This window comes from Suricata suricatta, chromosome 16 (assembly GCF_006229205.1).
Source record: "Suricata suricatta isolate VVHF042 chromosome 16, meerkat_22Aug2017_6uvM2_HiC, whole genome shotgun sequence".
Classification (NCBI taxonomy): domain Eukaryota; kingdom Metazoa; phylum Chordata; class Mammalia; order Carnivora; family Herpestidae; genus Suricata; species Suricata suricatta.
Genome location: NC_043715.1, coordinates 16,708,411 through 16,727,384, shown reverse-complemented (window position 1 = coordinate 16,727,384; position 18,974 = coordinate 16,708,411). Strand labels below are relative to the sequence as shown.

Genomic DNA, 18,974 nt, shown 5'->3' with positions numbered 1-18,974 from the left:
ATTTTTTTATGGTTTTTTTTTTTTTTTTTTTGGTGAGACAGAAACAGTGTGAGCAGAGAAAGGTCCAAGAGAGAGGAAGACATAGAATCTGAAGCAGGCTCCAGGCTCTGAGCTAGCTGTCAGCACAGAGCCCAATGCGGGGCTCGAACTCACGAATCATGAGATCATGACCTGAGCCGAACCTGGACACTCAACCGACTGAGCCACCCAGGCGCCCCTGATGCTTGCAAGTTTTGATATTGGGGTTGTAAGTTCAGGCCCTATGTTGGATGTAGAGATTACTGAAAAATAAAATCTTTTTTTTTAATGTTGATTTATTTTGAGAGAGAGCTCAGATGCAAGCTGGGAAGGAGCAGAACAAGAAGGAAAGAAACTCCCAAGCAGGCTGCATGCTGTCAAGCACAGAGCCCAAAGCAAGGCTTAATCTCAAGAACCGTGAGATCATGACCTGAGCGGAAATGAAGAGTCCAATGTGTAACTGACTGAGCCACTCAGGTGCCCTTAAAATCTTAATTTTAAAAAAAAAGGGAATAAAAATTCCAGCTGTAATGGGGGTGTGGGTGCAGACGGGTGGTGGGAGAGGGTCTTCATATATGGCCTAGGGTCCGCCATGCAAGGCAGAGTTGGTCCTACCTAACCCTGAGGCTCTGAGGCCCTGACACTGAAAAGCCACAGCATTTCCAACCACTTCTGGGGTCCCCTTGAGTATGATTATGTGGGGCATCACCCCAGGGCTTTTTCATTCATTCACTTAACAACTATTTATTAAGCATGTGTTCTGTGCCAGGCACAGGATACAGAAATGCAGAAAATATTCACAATCCCAGCCCTAATATCCTGGGGACTCTGGGCAAAATTATGTGTAGGGCCTACATACCGTATGAGTTGACTGAACTGTTAAATATAAGATATTCTATCTTCCTGCTGGAACAAGGGTGTCTTCACAGCTATCTGGAAGGCCAGGCTTCCTGGATCCTCAGACATCCAGAGTCCTGGCCCAGAATGTGGCTGCACAGGCAGTTAGCCCCCAGCCCAGCAGCGAAGGCCAATCCACTTTATACCCACCTCATGCTCCATCCACACCGTGACATTCCTGTGTGTACACCCAAGCCCACACATCCAAGCATTGTCCACTGATCCCCTCAGACAGCCTTCCATCCCCTGGGCTATGCTGGCTGATGATCAGACCTGGGGAGGGCCTGTGGTCATTAGGGCAGGGAAAGGTCCAGATGGCAGGGAGGTGGACCCAGGTGCTAACAGTCACAACTCCTTGGCCTCCTGGGAGCAGCAGGAGGGCCAGAGCAGGGCCTTCTAGAGCACAATACAGAGGCCCTTCCTGCCCAGTGTAAGGGCAATCCTGCTAACATTCAGTGGGACACAGACCATAAAGAAGATAAGTCAGTAAAATACATGGCACAGTGAAAGGTGAAGCTATAGAAGATAAAGCTGGGATGGGGTGCAGGAAGGGTGGGGCTGGGGACGGGGCTCAGTTCTCGTACTCAGGGAAGGACTCACTGAGAAGGGAGCACTTGAGCAGAGTGGAAGATACTGGGGAGCAAGTATGCAGATGTGTTTGGACAAAAGGAACGAGTGTAATAGCCCTGAGGCAGGAGTGTGCTGGGTGGGATTCAGCAGGGAGGCAGTGTGCCTGGAGCAGAGCAAGAGCGAGAGGGCGTGTCCAGTATGTGAGGGCTGGAGGCGGAGCCTAAGAAGCCCTGGAAAAAGGCCTGACTCAGCAACCTGCGTTCTCTCCCAGAGCTGGCGTAACCTGATTCCTCCTCTGCTCCATCCGCAGCCACTGAGGAGGCAGCAGCGGGGACCTGTCCAGGCCTGCGGGCAGCTGCGGAGCTGGCGGGCAGGAGCTGCAAGATTCTTAAGGGGGGCGGGGCGGTGGCCGCCTGTCCGAAGGGGTCCCCGAAGTCCGGTGGGGCAGAGTCCTGGGGAAGACTGGAGCCCCTAGAGGGCACAGAATGGGTGAGAGTCACCTGAGGGTGTGACTCGGGTTCCTAAGACCGCCCCTCTCTCAAAGGGCTGAGAAGAGGCTGCCGGGAGGTAACACTTGAGAAGCCCTCAGCGCTCCGCCTCATGTGCAGTTAGCGTTCAGCAAGTGGTCACTGCTGTTATTGTTGCTGCTGCTTGTTATCCGGCCTCCTCCAAGTTAGGCCCAACCCTCAGCTGCCTCAGCATTCCTGTGCCCACTGCCCAGCAAGCTGCAGGGGTGTGGCGGGCCGGGAGGAATCTGAGAGGGGATGGGTGGGTCAGGAATGCTTGGGCTGGGTTCCATCCACTCTGTGCCCCCTGCCTTCCAGTAAACCAGGGCCACTGATAGGGCAGGGCAGGCCTCTGTGGGTCACCCTGGAACCTGACAACCAAGGTATTGTGGGGAGACAGTGCTAAGTGATTACAAGAATTATTATCACTAAAGCTCCTCTGCATTGGGCACTGACCATGCACCAGGCGATATGCTAAAGTTTCACAGGGTTGGACAATGTCTCTAGGATCTGACCCCTTTGTCTGTGGGGCCTCACCTCCTACTGCTCCTTTTCTTCACTCACTCTGTTGTTATGACTACATCAGCCTCCTATTTGTCTTGAAAAATTCTAAGCTGGCTCCCACCTCTGGGCTTTTGCATTTGCTGTGCCCTCTGCCTGGTATGCCATCCCACAGATAGCTCAGTACTTTCCCATCGCCTTCAGACATCACCCAGATGTCGACCTGTCAGAGACTCAATCCCTGGATTACCCAGTTTAGATCTGGCAACACTGCCCCTCACCATAGCTTATTTTTTTGTAGCGTTTCTTGTTTCCCTGTATATTTTATTGTCCTATTTAGTTTTTCTCCTCCCCATACCCTTTGAAGGTTAACTCTGTGGGGGCAGGGATTTTTATCCCCTTTCTCCGCTGTTACATCCTCAACCCACAAAATAGTGATAGGTACATAGCAGGCATTCAGAAAATATTTGTCGAATAAAGGTGCTTTGCAACTCTCAAGGCAGGTTTTATAAATTCCTTTTCAGAAATGAGGAAACTGAGGCCCAGGGAGGCAGGGCAAGTCACCTAGGGTCATGTACAGATGACAAGCAGCAGAGCTAAGAGCATCCAGGAGCAGCACGTGTGGCATCTCATTTAATCCTGACAGTGGTCCCAGGAGCAGTTATGATCATCCCATTTTACAGAGGAGCAAACGGAGACTGGAGAGTGGCACAGGTGAGAGATGAAGCTAGTTCTGTCCTGACCAAGCCATCATTTTGTGGAATGAGAGCTTCCTGTCTGTGGTGGATTTGAGGTGATGTTGACCAATATACCAGGCAGGTATGAAAGTATTAAATGATACCAACTCACAGAGAGGGAACGTTACTCTATTTTCAATTTTCTTGCAATCCTGATTGCATCAAGGAAAGAGTCCCCCTTTTTTGTGCTATGCAAGTCTAATGACTTAAGACTTATGGTTCTCTCTCCTAACAACAGAACGCAGGCCTAGGGGCACATGGGTGGCTCAGTCAGTTGAGTGTCTGGCTCTTGATTTCGGCTCATGTCATGATCTATCAGTTCGTGAGTTTAGGCCTCACATTGGGTCTGAGCTGACAGTGTGGAGCCTGCCTGGGATTCTCTCTCTCTCTCTCTCTGTCTCTCTCTTTCCCTCCCTTGCTCTCACTTTCTCTTAAATAAATAAACTTTAAAAAAATGTATTGGGGCACCTGGGTGGCTCGGTCAGTTGAGCATCTGACTTCGGCTCAGGTCATGATCTCACGGTTTGTGAGTCTGAGCCCCGTGTTAGTCTCTCTGTGGTGAGCACAGAGCCCAGTTTGGATCCTCTGTCTCCCTCTCTCTCTGCCCCTCCCCTACTCATTCTCTCTCTCCGTCTCCCCTCCCTTTCGAAAATAAACAAACACTGTATTTTTTTTATTATTTAAATTTTTTTAAATGTTTTTAAATTTATTTTTGAGAGACAGAGAGAGACAATGCAAGCAGGAAGCAGGGGAGGGTTAGAGAGAGAGAGAGAGACACAGAATCTGAGGCAGGCTCCAGGCTCTGAGCTAGAGATCAGCACAGAGCCCGATGCGGGGCTCGAACCCACGAACTGTGAGATCATGACCTGAGGTGAAGCCGGACACTTAACCAACTGAGCCACCCAGGCTCCCCAAACAAACACCTTAAAATGTATTTTTAAAAAAAGGATGCTGATGAAAAGGCTGCCACTTCTGTGCCTCAGTTTCCCATCTGAATCACCTGCTCTCCGGGGCTTCTCCTTTCCAGCTCCATGAGGTGTGGAAGCCCATGGAATACTGGAAAGAACAGCCGCTAGAACCTGGTATCTGGTGCCTGGTATTTGCCTCATCATTCAGCAAATATTTATTGAGCCCCTACCAAGTGCCAGGCCCTGGGGATACATGGAAAAACAAGAAAGCCCCACCCCATGCCTCCCTCCTAAAGCTCCAGACTGAGGGAGGAGACAGGGAGGAACCTAGCCTGACCTGGTGTGGAGCCGGGGAGGGCTGCCCAGAAAAGAAGACCCTGAGCTGAGCCTGAGGGCTGTGTGGAAGTTTGTCAGGAGCTAGAGAGGATCAGGAAAAACAGCGTGTGCTCAGCAGGGAGAGGGGCATGACTGAACTGGTGCTCTAGAATGATTCCTCTAGCACGCATCCCAGATACACTAGCATATATGCAAATTCCACATGGACAACACCATTCAACGTGGTTGTTGCATTGTCTATAAGAACACAAGATTGGTAACAACACTTAGTCTATCCGTGGGGCCTGCTTAAATAGACTGCCACATTCTTGGCTTGGGATGGATATTCTGCAACTGAAAGCAAAGAAGGAGGAAGCTCTTTATTACTGACGTTGAAAGAGCTCTAAGGTATCTGCCAGGTGAGAAGCAAGTTAGAGCACAATGTGTAAGGTGTGCTACTTTTTGTAAAAAAAAAAAAAAAAAAAAAAAGGAAAATGAGAGTCTGAATTTTGTTTTTATTATTTTTTCTACTCAAACATGCAAAGAGAAACTCTAGGATAGAATAGAATAGCCATCCAATAGAATTTTTTTATGATGATGGAAATGTTTTCTATTTGTGCTGACCAACACTGTAGCCGCTAGCCACACATGGCACTTGAAATGTAGCCAGTGTGACTGAGGAACTGAATGTTTTTTCATTTAATTTACCTAGTTATTAAATTTAAATCTAAATGGCCATGTGCGGAGGGATGCCTGGCTGGCTCAGTCAGAAGAGCATGCAACTCTTGATCGTGGGGTCGTGAATTCAAGCCCCACATTGGTGTAGAGATTACTTGAAAATAAGAAAATAAATAAACTTTATAAATAAACTTTAAATAGCCACATGTGGAAAGGGGAATTCACCCACACAGGAAACATTGCTGTGATCCAAGTAGGGGTGATGACGGGCGGGACAAGAGTGGTGTTGGGAGTAGACAGCGTGGGTGGATTTAGGGATATTTGAGAATATTGGATAGCTGATCATGTATGGACTGATCAAGGATGGAGTTACAGGGGCACCAGTTTGGCTCAGTCAGTAGAGCATGTGATTCTCAGTCTTGGGGCTGTGAGTTGGAGCCCCGCATGGGAGGTAGATTCTACTCAAAAAAAACAAAAAAAACAAAAAAACAAAAACCAAAAAGGAGGCATGCCTATGTGGCTCAGTCAGTTAAGCATCCGACTTCAGCTCAGGTCATGATCTCACAATTGGTGGGTTCAAGCTATGCTGACAGCTCAGAGCCTGGAGCCTGCTTCGGATTCTGTGTCCCCCTCTCTCTCTGCCCCTCCCCTGTTTGTGCTCTGTCTCTCTTTGTCTCTCAAAAATAAATTAAAATGTTGAAAAAAAAGAAAAGAGGGGCGCCTGGGTGGCTCAGTTGGTTGGGCCTCCGACTTCGGCTCAGGTCAGATCTCACATTTGTGGGTTCAAGCCCCGCGTCAGGTTCTGTGCTGACCGCTAGCTCAGAGCCTGGAGCCTGCTTCTGGTTCTGTGTCTCCTCTCTCTGCCCCTCCCCCTCTCATGCTCTGTCTCTCTATCAAAAATAAATAAAACACTATAAATTTAAAAAAAAAAGGAAAAGAAAAAAGTAAAAAGAAAGGTTCTACAGATTAGCTGTTCAAGTTTCTGGTCTAGGCAACTGGCTGACAATGGTGCCGTTTTCTGAAATGAAAAAGAAAATTACAGGAACAGGTTGGAAAAGGGCAATGATGAATTTGGTTTGGGACATGCCTGTCTTTTGAACAATCTGGGATGCCTGCAGGATGGGTCAGTGCAAATGCTCCGATGCAGTACAGTTGTGTGAAAATCAGGCTGCAGAGAGAGGCCTGGGCTGCACACGGGCAGGGGACCTGGGGAGGGCGGCTCGTTGGTGCTAGCTTCCCACAGCGTCCATCCTGCTTCCCACTAGAGATGGATGAAGGAAGTGGCCACCATTAGAGAGGAAGGAAGAAGAAGAGTAAAGGAGAAGTGGGGAATCCCTTCGAGTCCTTTATGTCATAATTCTCATTTCTGTAGAGTGGTTTCCTGGGGATAGAGGCAAGGGGGGGGACAGGACCCAAGTACAGGGCATGAAGGAGAGACAGCTTCAGGGACCCTGCAGCTGGGAGGCAGGGGCAATAAGAGGAACAGTAAGAGGAACAGTCTACCCTGTGCTTCCTGGCAGGCCTGGCAGTGAGAAAGCCTGGGGAGGGGGGAAGGGGGAGGTCACTGGGCCAACCCCAGTACTGAAAATCTAAGAGAGCACCCCCATCCTGGATGATCCCATGAATCAATGAGTCTATGAAAGTTTCAACCAGAGCAGCTGAAAAGCTGAATAACAAGTAGCCAATGAGAACTTCAAAAGGAAATGATAATAAGTAAAGCTGTGATAATAATAATAACCTCCTTGTCTCAAGAGCTTAAGAAAACTTGTAAAAAAAAAAAAAAAAAGCCAAGCAGTCTGTACAGTACTTTTTTTCCTTTAACATGTTCCAGTCAGGTGGCCAGAGCAATCTAATCTTTTTAAGATATAGATCTAATAACATTCATTGTGCTATATGAGCTGGATATTATGACCCCCATTTGACAAGTAAGAAAATGGTGAGGGGCACCTGGCCGGCTCGGTTGGTTGAATATCTGACTCTTGATTTTTGCTCAGGTCATGATCCCAGGGTCATAAGATCAAGCCCCTTGTCGGGCTCTGCGTTATGTATGAGGCCTGCTTAAGACTCTCTTTCTTTCTCTCTCTCCCCATCTCTCTCCCTCCCTTTGCCCCTCCCTCACTCATGCTCTCTCTAAAAAAGTAAATACAGGGGTGCCTGGGTGGATCAGTCGGTTGAGCTTCCGGCTTCAGCTTAGGTCACGATCTCTCACAGTTTGTGAATTCAAGCCCCACCTCAGGCTTGCTACTGTCAGCACAGCGCCTGCTTCAGATCCTCTGCCCTCCTCTCTCTGCCCCTCCCTTGCTTATGCTCTCTCTCAAAAATAAGTAAACATTTAAATAAGTAAGTAAATAAATATAAAAAAGTAAATACAGTAAAACCTTGGATTGGGAGTAGCTTGTTCTGCTGGTTCTGCTGGTTCTGCAAGACCAGCAAATATTTCTAATTAATTTTAACTTGATAAATGGCGATATCTTGCAGTAGGAGTAGTGTGTGATACCGAACGTCACAGGATCACAACTGAGCCGATGGTTCTTCTCTTTCTCTGTGAGATTGTGGGTGGTTGTCTCCCATGCTCGGATGCTCCACCTCAGCCGTAGTGTTTGGCAGAAATCAGTGATTTTTCAGAACATTGGGAGGTGTCCACAACTGACACTAGTGTATTTTTTGTCACTTCAGCGCACCTCGGGACAGTCCTTTGCTTTTCCAAACAAGAGTAAGCTTAGGAATGCTGTGCTTCCTTCTACGTCAGGCTGCCTGCAGATAGAGACACTTTCCTCTGTGCCCTGTTGGCAGTTACGCTAAATACAGTCTATGACAAGAGTTTATTAATACTGTGCTGTAGTCAACATATATGTGAGCATATACAGTGCTCCCCATGCAGAAGAAGATTCCATTGAGCCACTGGGCAGCAGTGATTCCGTTGGTGATAGTGAAAGTCTGTCCTACCCAGTAACCCTCCTCGCTCACCAGCCACGAAGGGGTTCAAAGGTAAGTGCAGGTTCATTTGTTTATTTTTCTTTATATCTTGTATTTTCTTTATTATTTAGTATTATATTACAGTATTGTAATCATTTTTATATGAATATTTTTGGGTTGTAGAATGAATCATCTGAGTTTCCATTACTTCTTATGGGGGAAATTTGCTTTGATATACAAGTGCTTTAGGGTGCCTGGGTGGCTCAGTCAGTTAACTGATATACAAGTGTTTTGGATTACAAGCATGTTTCCAGAACAAATTATGCTCCCAAACCAAGGCTTTACTGTAAATAAAAATTAAAAAAGAAACACATCTAAAAAAATGAAAATAAAAATCTTCAAAAAAATAGGTAAAAAATAAAAAGAAAATGGGGATAAGTAGGTAGGGAAACAGCTAAGATCTGAACTCAGGATTTCCTAACTCATTTGCTTAAGCTGAGTCCACTTCTAGGCCCAACGCATCATCCTCCCTTGCCTGGCATTTTCTCCCTCCCTCTGATGATGGCCTTTGGCCAGTGTTCCCCCTCCAATACCTCTCCACCCTTCCGCCCCTCTCCTCCCTCCTTCTCTATGTCTCAATGGAAATGAAGTCAAGATTGTTTTTGGTGGAATGTACTTTATGATCCTTGAGGAATATTTTAAATGTGGATCTCATATATTGTTTCCATTAAGGAAAAAGCAATAAAATCAAGTCATTTCATTCTTATACGTCACTCTTTTTTATTTCCCCTAGTAATTCAGTTGACCCGCAATTAAAGAGGGAAAGTTTCCCTAATGCTAATCAACAAGTATATCAGGTTGCTCTTGCTCCCGCTGGCTGGGGTCAGGAGCAAGTTTATTTTTCCAGGGATATTAGACATCTTGACTCATGAGCCACCAGGGAATAACTTCAGGTTTTTCATTTCAAGTGTTTCAGAGGGCTGCTTACAAACACTGTACCCGTCCTCTGTGCCCACCAGGCTTCTTGCCTAAAACAAATACTGTGGCTTTTCAGTTTCACTGCCTCCCCAGGAATGTGCCAGAGTGACCTTCTCAGAACATCGATCTCATCATGTCTCTTCTTTGCTTAATCACTTCGGTTCCGTTCCCATGACCTACTAGATGAAGTACAAGTAGCATGTCATATGAAGTCCTCTCAAAACTCTGGCCTAAACTGACCTTACAGCCCTAAGTCCTGCCCACTCATCACCTCTCCCCAGGTACAGGCCCCACAAGCCACACTGGGCAACTCACTCTTCTGGAACATAAGCTTTCCTATGGCTTTTCCTTTGTGCTGTCCCCTACCTGAGAGTCTTTCCTTCTCACCACATCGTCCCTGAATCTGATAAACTCCTACAAGCAAAGCCTTCCATATAATCCCAGGAGAGTCAGAATCAGGTACTCCCTTGACATTTTGTTCCTTACCCTAGTAGAGCTCATGAGAGTCTCTTGTTTTTTTTTTTTTTAAGTTTTTTGTCTTATTTTATTTTATTTTAATTTTTTTAATGTTTATTTGTCTCTGAGAGAGACACACACAGAGTGTGAGCAAGAGAGGGAGACACAGAATCTGAAGCAGGCTCCAGGCTCTGAGCTGTCAGCACAGAGCCCCATGCAGGGCTCGAACCCACAGACCATGGGATCATGACCTGAGCTGAAGTCAGACACTTAACTGACTGAGCCACCCATGTGCCCCTTTAAGTTTTTAAAAATTTATTTATTTTGAGAGAGAAAGGGAGAGAGAAAACGGGAAGGGCAGAGAGAGGGGAAGAGAAAGAGAATCCCAAGCAAGCTCTGCACTGTCAGTGCAGAGCCCAACGTGGGGCTCAAATTCACAAACAGTGAGATCATGCCCTGAGCTGAAGCCAAGAGTCTGAGGCTTAACCACCCAGGCACCCCATGAGAGTCTAACTCTTATGTGTTTTGTGTCTATTTCCTCCTTTATGTCTTGGGCTCTCTGCCTTAATATTCCCAGACCACATCCTTTTTCTTAAATAAGATTTTTACTTATGTTTTAGTAACCTCAATACCCAACACAGGGCTCAGACTTAAAACCCTGATGTAGAGAGTAGCCCGCTCCACTGACGGAGCCCGCCAGGCATCCCTCCAGCCCGCACTCGTACTGCAGCACCCACACTGTGTCTGGGACTTAGGTAGGCGCTAAGAAATGCTGAACTGAATCCAAGACTGAAAACCTTCTCTGAATCCCATCTTCATGTTTCCAGTAAAGGGAGTTAATTAATGGCTGGCCTCTCAACTCTCAATACCATTTTGTCCCCCCTTTAGCCTACAAGTGACTTGGTTCCTGCCATAATGTCCACTTCTTCCAGGAAGTCTTCCGAATTTGAAGTCTCCCTAACATGAGTGTTTCCTTAGCACCTGCACTGGCACTTATCACCCTGAACTATAAATGCCTCTTCACCTGACTCTCTTCCACTAGTCTGAGGACACCTTGAGGGTAGGGACTAGGGTCTAGCCCAGGGCAGGTACCTGGTGATAGTTCATAATTACAGAGCATTTTCAGCATGCCCAGTGTGTCCTGAGCACTTTATGTACACACTATACACATACTCAAAACAATTATTTTAAAGTATTCTCTACCCCAGGGCATCTAAGTGGCTCAGTTGGTTGATCATCTCACTTGGGCTCATGTATCTCTCAGTTCCTGAATTCAAGTCCCATGTTGGGCTCTATGCTGACAACTCAGAGCCTTGAGACTGCTTCAGATTCTGTGTCTCCCTCTTTCTCTCTGCCCCTCCCTGGCTTGTACGTGCACTCGCTCTCTCAAAAATAAATAAACATTAAAAATTAAAATATTTATTTTTGAGAGAAAGAGACAACACGAGCAGAGGAGGGTCAGAAAGAGAGGGAGATACAGAATCCAAAGAGAGGCTCCAGGCTCTGTGCTGACAGCTCAGAACCCACCAACCATGAGATCATGACCTGAGCTGAAGTTGGATGCTTAGCTGACTGAGCCAACCAGGCACCCCTAAAAAAATTTTTTTTAAATAAATTACATTCTACTCCCAATGTCAGGCTCAAACTCACCACCCCAAGATTAAGAGTCACTTGTTCTACTGACTGAGCCAGCCTGGGACCCTGTATACTAACTCACTTAAATGCCAGAACAACCCCAAGATGTGGGTATCATTAGCCTCATTTTCCAGAAAGGCAAACTGAAGCTAGAGAGATTCTAAACTTGCCCAAAGTCACACAGCCAGAAAGTGGAGGAACAAGGATTTTAATCCAGGCGTTCTGGCTCCAGTGCATGATACCACACGATATTAACTACGTAGTGATGGATGGAAGTAGGGTTGCCGGTAAGGAGCCTGGCACACTCTGAACGCCTGCTCATCTTCTCCCGGGAGACATAGTCCCATTCCAGACTCCAGGGAGTTGCCCAAATGCAAGGCCAAGATCCGTACTGATGAAGCGTTCTTGGTGAATAGAATTTTAATAAAGACGTTGTTTTCCTCTGCCAGAGAAGCCACCCCATTTCCTGCTACCCCACAGGGAGGTCCTGGGAATGGTTAACATTGCTTTACTGATGAATAACCTCTAAAGCAGCTGTAGTAACAAAAGACCTTGCAATACCAGGTCGCTGCCAGACCTCTTAAAGACAATACCCTCTCCTTGCTGCTGGGCACAACATATGGTTCAATCCCCTGAAATATGCACATTGTCTTTGACTCAGTAACTCCCCTTGGAAAATTTATCTTAAAGACCTATCCATACGATTCATCAAAGGTGTATATATAAAGGAGTTCCTCATAACATTGTTTATAAGAATGAACACTGGAAAAACCCCCAGGTCTACCAGAAAAGGAATTAGTTTAATGAATTATAAACATCGGGGCATCTGGGTGGCTCTGTCGTTAAGTGTCTGACTCTTGATTTTGGCTCAGGTCATGATCTCACTGTACATGAGATTGAGCCCTGTATTGGGATCTGAGCTGATGGCAGGGAGCCTACTTGGGATTCCTTCTCTCTCTCTCTCTTTCTGTCTCTCTCTCAGCCCCTCCTCCACTCACACACTTGCACATGTGTTCTCTCTCTCTCAAAATAAATATTAAAAAAGAAATTATAGGCATCTAACAGTGAAAAATTATACAGCCATTAAAATGCTACTTGGAATCTGTATTTGTTGATGTGATAGGCTGCTCATGAACTGCTGTTGAGTAAGACACACGGTACTTTATGAACAGGTAGAATTAGGTAGTTTATTCCTGAAGGATACATTAAAAATTAGAACAGTCTTGCCCCTGGGGAGAGGAACAGAGTGGCTAGGGGACCAGAGAGGAAGAGTTACTTATTTTTTTAAGATTTTTTTACTTAAAAAGTAACCTTAAGTAATCTGTACACCCGACGTGGGGCTCAGACTCACAACCCTGAGATCAAGAGTTTCATGCTCTACTGACAGCCAACCAGGCATCTCAAAAAGTTACTTTTTAATTATAGATATATTTAAAGTGTGTGTGTTTGTCTTTTGTATTCTCTACATCCAACATGAGGCTTAGACTCCAGACCACAAGATCAAGAGTCACATGCTCCCACTAGGGTCACTGATATGGCTATTCTAGTTGCTAAGATACTCTATTGAAATTTTTCTATCAGTTCGTAATTAGCTGCTTCCCTGAGGCCCTCAAGTCCTCCCCACCCCTGCTGCCTGCCCTGGTGGCCCCCAAACCTCCCTACCACCCAGTAATCAAAAGGGTAAAGGGCCTGGGGCCCCTGCTCTGGTGTTAAGGGCTTGTGTTTATTATTTTGAGTGGTGCCCAGGTTTACCGGTTGTTAAATATTACTAATGTTATTCTTGCTTACTGGCCTGGATTGTAAATACCTATTTAAGTCGTCTGTTTATTCCACCAGACCAAAAGCTCCTTGAAGGCAGGAAGCCATCCCCCTCACCAGCAAAACTCGTGGCACCTGCTAAGTGCCTGATGTGTGCTTACCAAATGAAGGGATGGATGAGTGAGTGAATGAATGCAGCCTGAAAAGTTGGAGAGTCACGCTGGAAAATTGCAGGCCCCTCATCTTCTGTCTGGACTCTGGAGTTCCTTCCTGCCGTGGAGACCTTGCTCTTTGCCCAGGTTTTATCGCTGTGCTGGTCTGGTCTCCGCCCCTGCAGGAGGCTCTCTCCACCCGCCACAGTCTTTCTCAGCTTCACCTTCCGTTCCGTGTACAAAACACGGACGTTCACTAAGAACTGCTGGCCAAGATGGATCCCTTTTTTTCGTGAGCCCATGAGTAGACAAGCACACATGTGTCCATATACACAGGCAAACACACACATGGACAGGCGGGGACAGTCAACAAGCTGGCTGACTGTGGTAAGGTGACTAACTGGGCCTGGTTTATCCCAGATCTTCCTCATTTTATGTTTTTTTCTTTTTAAAAAATTTTTAAATGTTTTTTATTTATTTTTATTTATTTTTTTATAATTTTATTTTTTTTAAATTTTTAATGTTTTATTTATTTTTGATACAGAGAGAGACAGAGCATGAGAGGGAGAGGGACAGAGAGAGAGAAGGAGACACAGAATCCGAAGCAGGCTCCAGGCTCTGAGCTAGCTGTCAGCACAGAGCCTGATGCGGGGCTCAAACCCACGAACGTGAGATCTGACCTGAGCCGAAATCGGAGTCTTAGCCAACTGAGTCACCCAGGCACCCCGTTTTTTATTTATTTTTGAGAGACAGAGAGAGACAGTGCGAGCAGGGGAAGGTCAGAGAGAGGGAGACACAGAATCTGAAGCAGGCTCCAGGCTCTGAGCTGTCAGCACAGAGCCTGACGTGAGGTTCAAACTTACCAACTGTGATATCATAACCTGAGCCAAAGCCGGATGCTTAACCGACTGAGCCACCCAGGCACCCCTTGTTTTATGATTTTTGAGGCAGAGTGCGAGAGAGAGAGAGAGAGAGAGAGAACGCATGGGCAGAGGGAGAGAGAATCTTAAGCAGGCTCCATGCTGAGCATGGAGCTTGATGCAGGGCTCAATTCCATGACCCTGGGATTATGACCTGAGCCCAAATCAAGAGTTGGGCACTTTGGGTGCTTCAGTAACTCAGTTGGTTAAGCGTCTGACTTTGGCTCAGGTCATGATCTCATGGTTTGTGAATTTGAGCCTGCTTTGGATCCTCTGTCCCCCTGTCTCTCTGCCCCTTCCCTGCTCTCTCTCTCTCTCTCTAAAAAATAAATAAATGTTAAAAAAAAAAACCAAAGAGTTGGGCACTCAACCAACTGAGCTACCCAGGTGCTGCTGGACTTCTCTGGTTTTAACACAGAGGAACGTCCACTATCCGTGGCAAACAGGGATGATTGATCTCTCTAGCACTGGGTTGGTTGAGTCATTCTTCATGGACAATGGAGGGGTGATGGCCTTTAGGATGGACTTCTGTGTTGCCCAGGACCAGGCAGATGGTGGGTTTGCCACTTACGAACCACGGAAAATTGCTTCACCTCTTGGCCTCCTCAAGAGGGGACAGCATAGTATCTTCCTCAGAGACAGGCATGTGTCAGTAATACTGAAGGTGCCTGGTGCTGGAATTACGTAAACGAGGGCCATTATTATTGTTGTTGCAATTATATATGTACATGGATGAAAGGTTTCTGGATTTTTCCATTTGTGAAACAAAAAACACTGGAGGTATAGGGCTACAAAAGTCACCCCTCTACTAAGCTTGCTCTTAGCAAGATTCTCCTCCCCACTTAAAAAAGAAAGCAGCTTTATTCTGATAAAATTCATAAACCACACAATTCACCCATTTCAAGCACTCAGTTCAGTGGTTTTTAGTGTGTTCACAAGGTTGTGCCATCATTACCACACCTAAGTTTAGAACATACACTTCCCTCTCTGAAAGAAGCCCCATACCCATCAGCAGTCGCTCCCAATTCTCTCCTGCCCCCAGTCCTGCCCAGGCAACTACTCATCTATTCTCTGTCTCCATAGCGTGGCCTATTCTGGACATTTCATAAAAGTGGAACCATAAAATATGTGGCTGCTTTCTCGGAGCGCCATGTTTCATCCATGTTGTAGTGTGTATCAGACCTTCGTTCCTTTTCGTTGCCGCCTCCCCACCCCCTCCTTCAGTCCATTTCAGATGTATCTAGAAAGGGTTAGACACTCGGCTCGTCAGAACAGGTTTGAGCTCATGGAGGCAGAGACCAAATAATTTTGTATTTTTGCTATATGTAGTCCTTTTCTCTTAATCATTATATCTTAAATTTTCCTTTGCCCTTATTGCTTTAAAATTTTTTTATTTTACCTATTCTTTTAAGAACTTTTAAAATTTAGTTTTGAAAGAAAGAGGGAAGGGTAGAGGGAGAGGGAGACAGAGAATTCCAAGCAGGCTCTGTGCCATCAGTGGAGAGCCCGCGGTGAGGCTCAGACTCACAAACCGTGAGATCATAACCTGAGCTGAAACCAAGAGTTGGTTGTTTAACTGACTGAACCACCCAGGCATGCCCTGCTCAGATTTTATTTTATTTTTTAATATTTGTAATTGTTTTAATGTTTGTTTATTTTTGAGAGAGAGAGAGAGACAAAACACAAGCAGGGAAGGGGCACAGAGAGAGGGAGATACAGAATCTGAAGCATGCTGCAGGCTCTGGGCTCTATTAGCACAGAGCCTGATGTGGGGCTCAAACTCATAAACCATGAGATCATGACCTGAGCTGAAGTTAGATGCTAAACCGACTGAGGCACCCAGGTGCGCCAAAGTCATAGTTTTTAGAGGCAGAAGAAAATGAAAGAATCCTTCCAGGCCAACTGAGTCATTTTAGAGACAAGATTTCATTGGCAGAGCCTGGAAGGTGGCCTTGTTGAAAGTGAAGGTAAGAGTAGGAGTGGCTTAGGGCACCTGGGTGGCTCAGTCAGTTAAGCGTCTGACTTTGGCTCAGGTCCTGATCTCACCGTCTGTGAGCTAGAGCCCCGCCTCCGGCTCTGTGCTGACCGCTCAGAGCCTGGAGCCTGCTTCCGATTCTGTGTCTCCCTCTCTCTGCTCCTTCCCCACTCATTCTCTCTCTCTTTCAACAATAAATAGACATTAAGAATTAAAAAAAAAAAAAGTGGATACTGTGGATAGTGTCCTTGGCTCTGAGAGGAGGCGTGAGGCCTTTTCTGCGGGAAGGTGGGAGACAGGAAGCACAGGTCTGTGGGGCCCGGCCTGGACAACAATTCTGCAGCACCTTATCTGTGATTCCTGAGTTACCGGGTACAAAGACGTCTGTGCAAAGACAGGGCTCCCAGCCAGCTATGAAGCTCCCCCTCTTTCAACAGGCCGTGGGAGAGAGTGAGAGGCTGGAGGGAGCCTGCTGCCCATAGGCTGCACTGCGGGAAACCCTGAGCATCGTGAAAGGTGGAAATTGTAATAGTTAACATTCTTTTAGCACTTCCGTATCGGCCACATTTACTTAGTTTATTTCACCCAATTCTCATGACCACCCAACCCGGTAGTTGCTGCTGGTATCCCCGTTTGTACAGATGAGAAAATTGCGGACCAAAGAGTTTAACGGACTCCTTCAAAGGCTTCTAACTAGCCGGAAGAAGAGCAGGATTCGGGCCCAGGTAGTGAGCACCTATCCATGCCAGTTCCATGCTGGGAACCATTTTGTTGTACTGGTGTTGGAGCTGGAGCACCAGCCTACCTCTGCTATGACCTGGCTGTTCCTCTTTCTGGGCCTCAGTCACCTCATCTGGAAAATGGGTATAAGATGTTCTGTAGGCAGGTTGGAGAATCACATGTCACCCCCCCCCAGGGCCCGCCCCTCTGGTTTCAGCTCTCATCATTACCCCCATCCCACCCCTTGATGTACTAAAGCTCCAGCCTGGCTGAGCAGTCCCCAGCTCAAGCTATGCCCTTCCCACCTTCTCTGGGCTGCCCCAGGGTTCTGGCTTTCAGGTCACTTTGACAGATCAATCCTTGTTCAAGTAAGCAAGGTTTGCCTCTCAGTTAAAATGGTACCTATAAATAAAAGCCTGCCCTGACCTTAGCAGTCACAGAGACGTTGGAGGCCAGTGGCCCTGGGTTCAAATTCCAGTTCTGTTACTTCTACCCTGTGAGCCTGGACAAATCTTGTCACTACTCTGGGCTTCTGCTTCCAAATCGGCGAAATGAATAGAGTGGTAGTAGCCAATGGGATATGTGAGGACCAGTGAGGGAAAGCCTATAGAGTATCTGAGCTCTAAACCATGGCAGCTATTTTTTTTATCAATACCTTATATTGCAATTATGGGCAGTTAGCACAATGCCTGGTACCTAGTCAGCATTGTAAATATTTAATAAATAAATGGGTCATGTTTACCTGTCTGCATCCCTCACTACCTCTGAGCTTCTTAAGGGCAGGACATGTTTAAAAAAATTATTATTGTTATCATCATCTCAGCTCAAGTTTAATAGAAATGACAGAAGATCAAAAGTGATGTCCCACTACCGTGCAGATCAGCTGGGCTGCCCTTGAAGCAGAGCTCAGGCCATTCTCTCCGCAGGAAGAAAGGCTAGGCCCCTCGGCCCCTGCAGGAAAGGCCTGGCCTGTTTCATACGACATCTGCTCTGAATCTGAAGTCTTGTGTTTTAAGCATGACAATAATACAAAAGAGATTCTGTTTTCATGGCCACTCACTGCAACCGGCACTCAAATGGCCCAGTGCTGACTTCTGCTTAGAGAAATATTTTTGCTTTTCTGGACATCAGGCTTGATGGTATCACTGCCAGGCTCTGAGCCAGCTGGGCGTACCTCCTCATGCTTGTCCAGAGACTGGAGGCTGGAACTGCTCTCAGAGTCTCGTCACAGAACGGCTGAAGGTCATTCACAGTGATCTGCCCGAGGAAACCTTCAACATCAGTGATAAAGAGGCCCCTAAACGAGATGCCTTCATCAGCCTTTAAGACTCCATAGTCCTGAGCGATGGTGCACCTGGGGTCTGATTCCAAGGGAATTTCGTGGGTCCCAGTCCTCCTTGTTCCCTGGGTACGTGGACCCACTTCAGCTCACAGAAATGAGAGTCCACAGAAGCACCAATCACTTGGCAATCAGGTGTCTTACATTCTCCCGCCCTGTCACTGAAAGCAGTGATTTCCATGGGGCACACAAAGGTGAATTCAAGAGGGTAAAAGAATGCAATGTATTTTCCTTTGTAGTCGGATAGACTGATGTCTTTGAAGTGGCCATCTGGCATAACAGTCATGGCTTTGAAGTTGGAGCAGGATGCCCAATTTTGGCATTTCCTCAAGACATCTTGCTGTCAGCAGCTGTGAGACAGAACACACCAAAGGCCAGTCAGGAAAAAGACACCTTGATTTTTTTAAGTAATCTCTACCCCACACATGGGGCTTCAACTCACAACCCCAAGATCAAGAGTTGCGTGCTCTACCAACTGAGCCAGCCGGGCACCCCGAGGGCAGGAAACATATTTTGTTTATTTCTGTGTCCCCAGTGCTAAGCAGAGTGTCTGGCACATGGGAGTGCTTAATAAATGTTTGTCATTTGCTATGGATTCAGACAGCCATCACCTATGGTGCTAAAACCACAAAGTGAGAGGCTGATGGGGAATTTGATAATGAGGGATCACCTACACTAGCTGAATCTTAGTGTTCTAATAGAGCTGACCAGACAATCTCTTGCTTCCAGATATGATGTTGTGGGAAATACTCAGTATCACGTATGAAATATTTTGCCTAAAAAATTGAATCTGAATCAAATCAAGCTTCTAGATCTGAGGACCAGTTTGTGTGACATATAGGATAGAGGGACACATTACATGGCACGGTGAGGATGCATTTGACCAAATACAAAACATAGGACATCCAATAGGATAAAAAAATCCAATGTCTTTAAAAAGAAAAAAAACGGTGCCTGGGTGGCTCAGTCTGTTAAGCATCTGGCTTCCGCTCAAG

General features: G+C 46.4%; 1 pseudogene; it reads right to left on the bottom strand.

Annotated features, from left to right (window-relative positions):
• Nucleotides 1-1,486: 1,486 nt before the first annotated feature.
• Nucleotides 1,487-18,315, bottom strand: LOC115279711 (annotated as a pseudogene).
• Between the last annotated feature and the right edge of the window lie 659 nt (nt 18,316-18,974).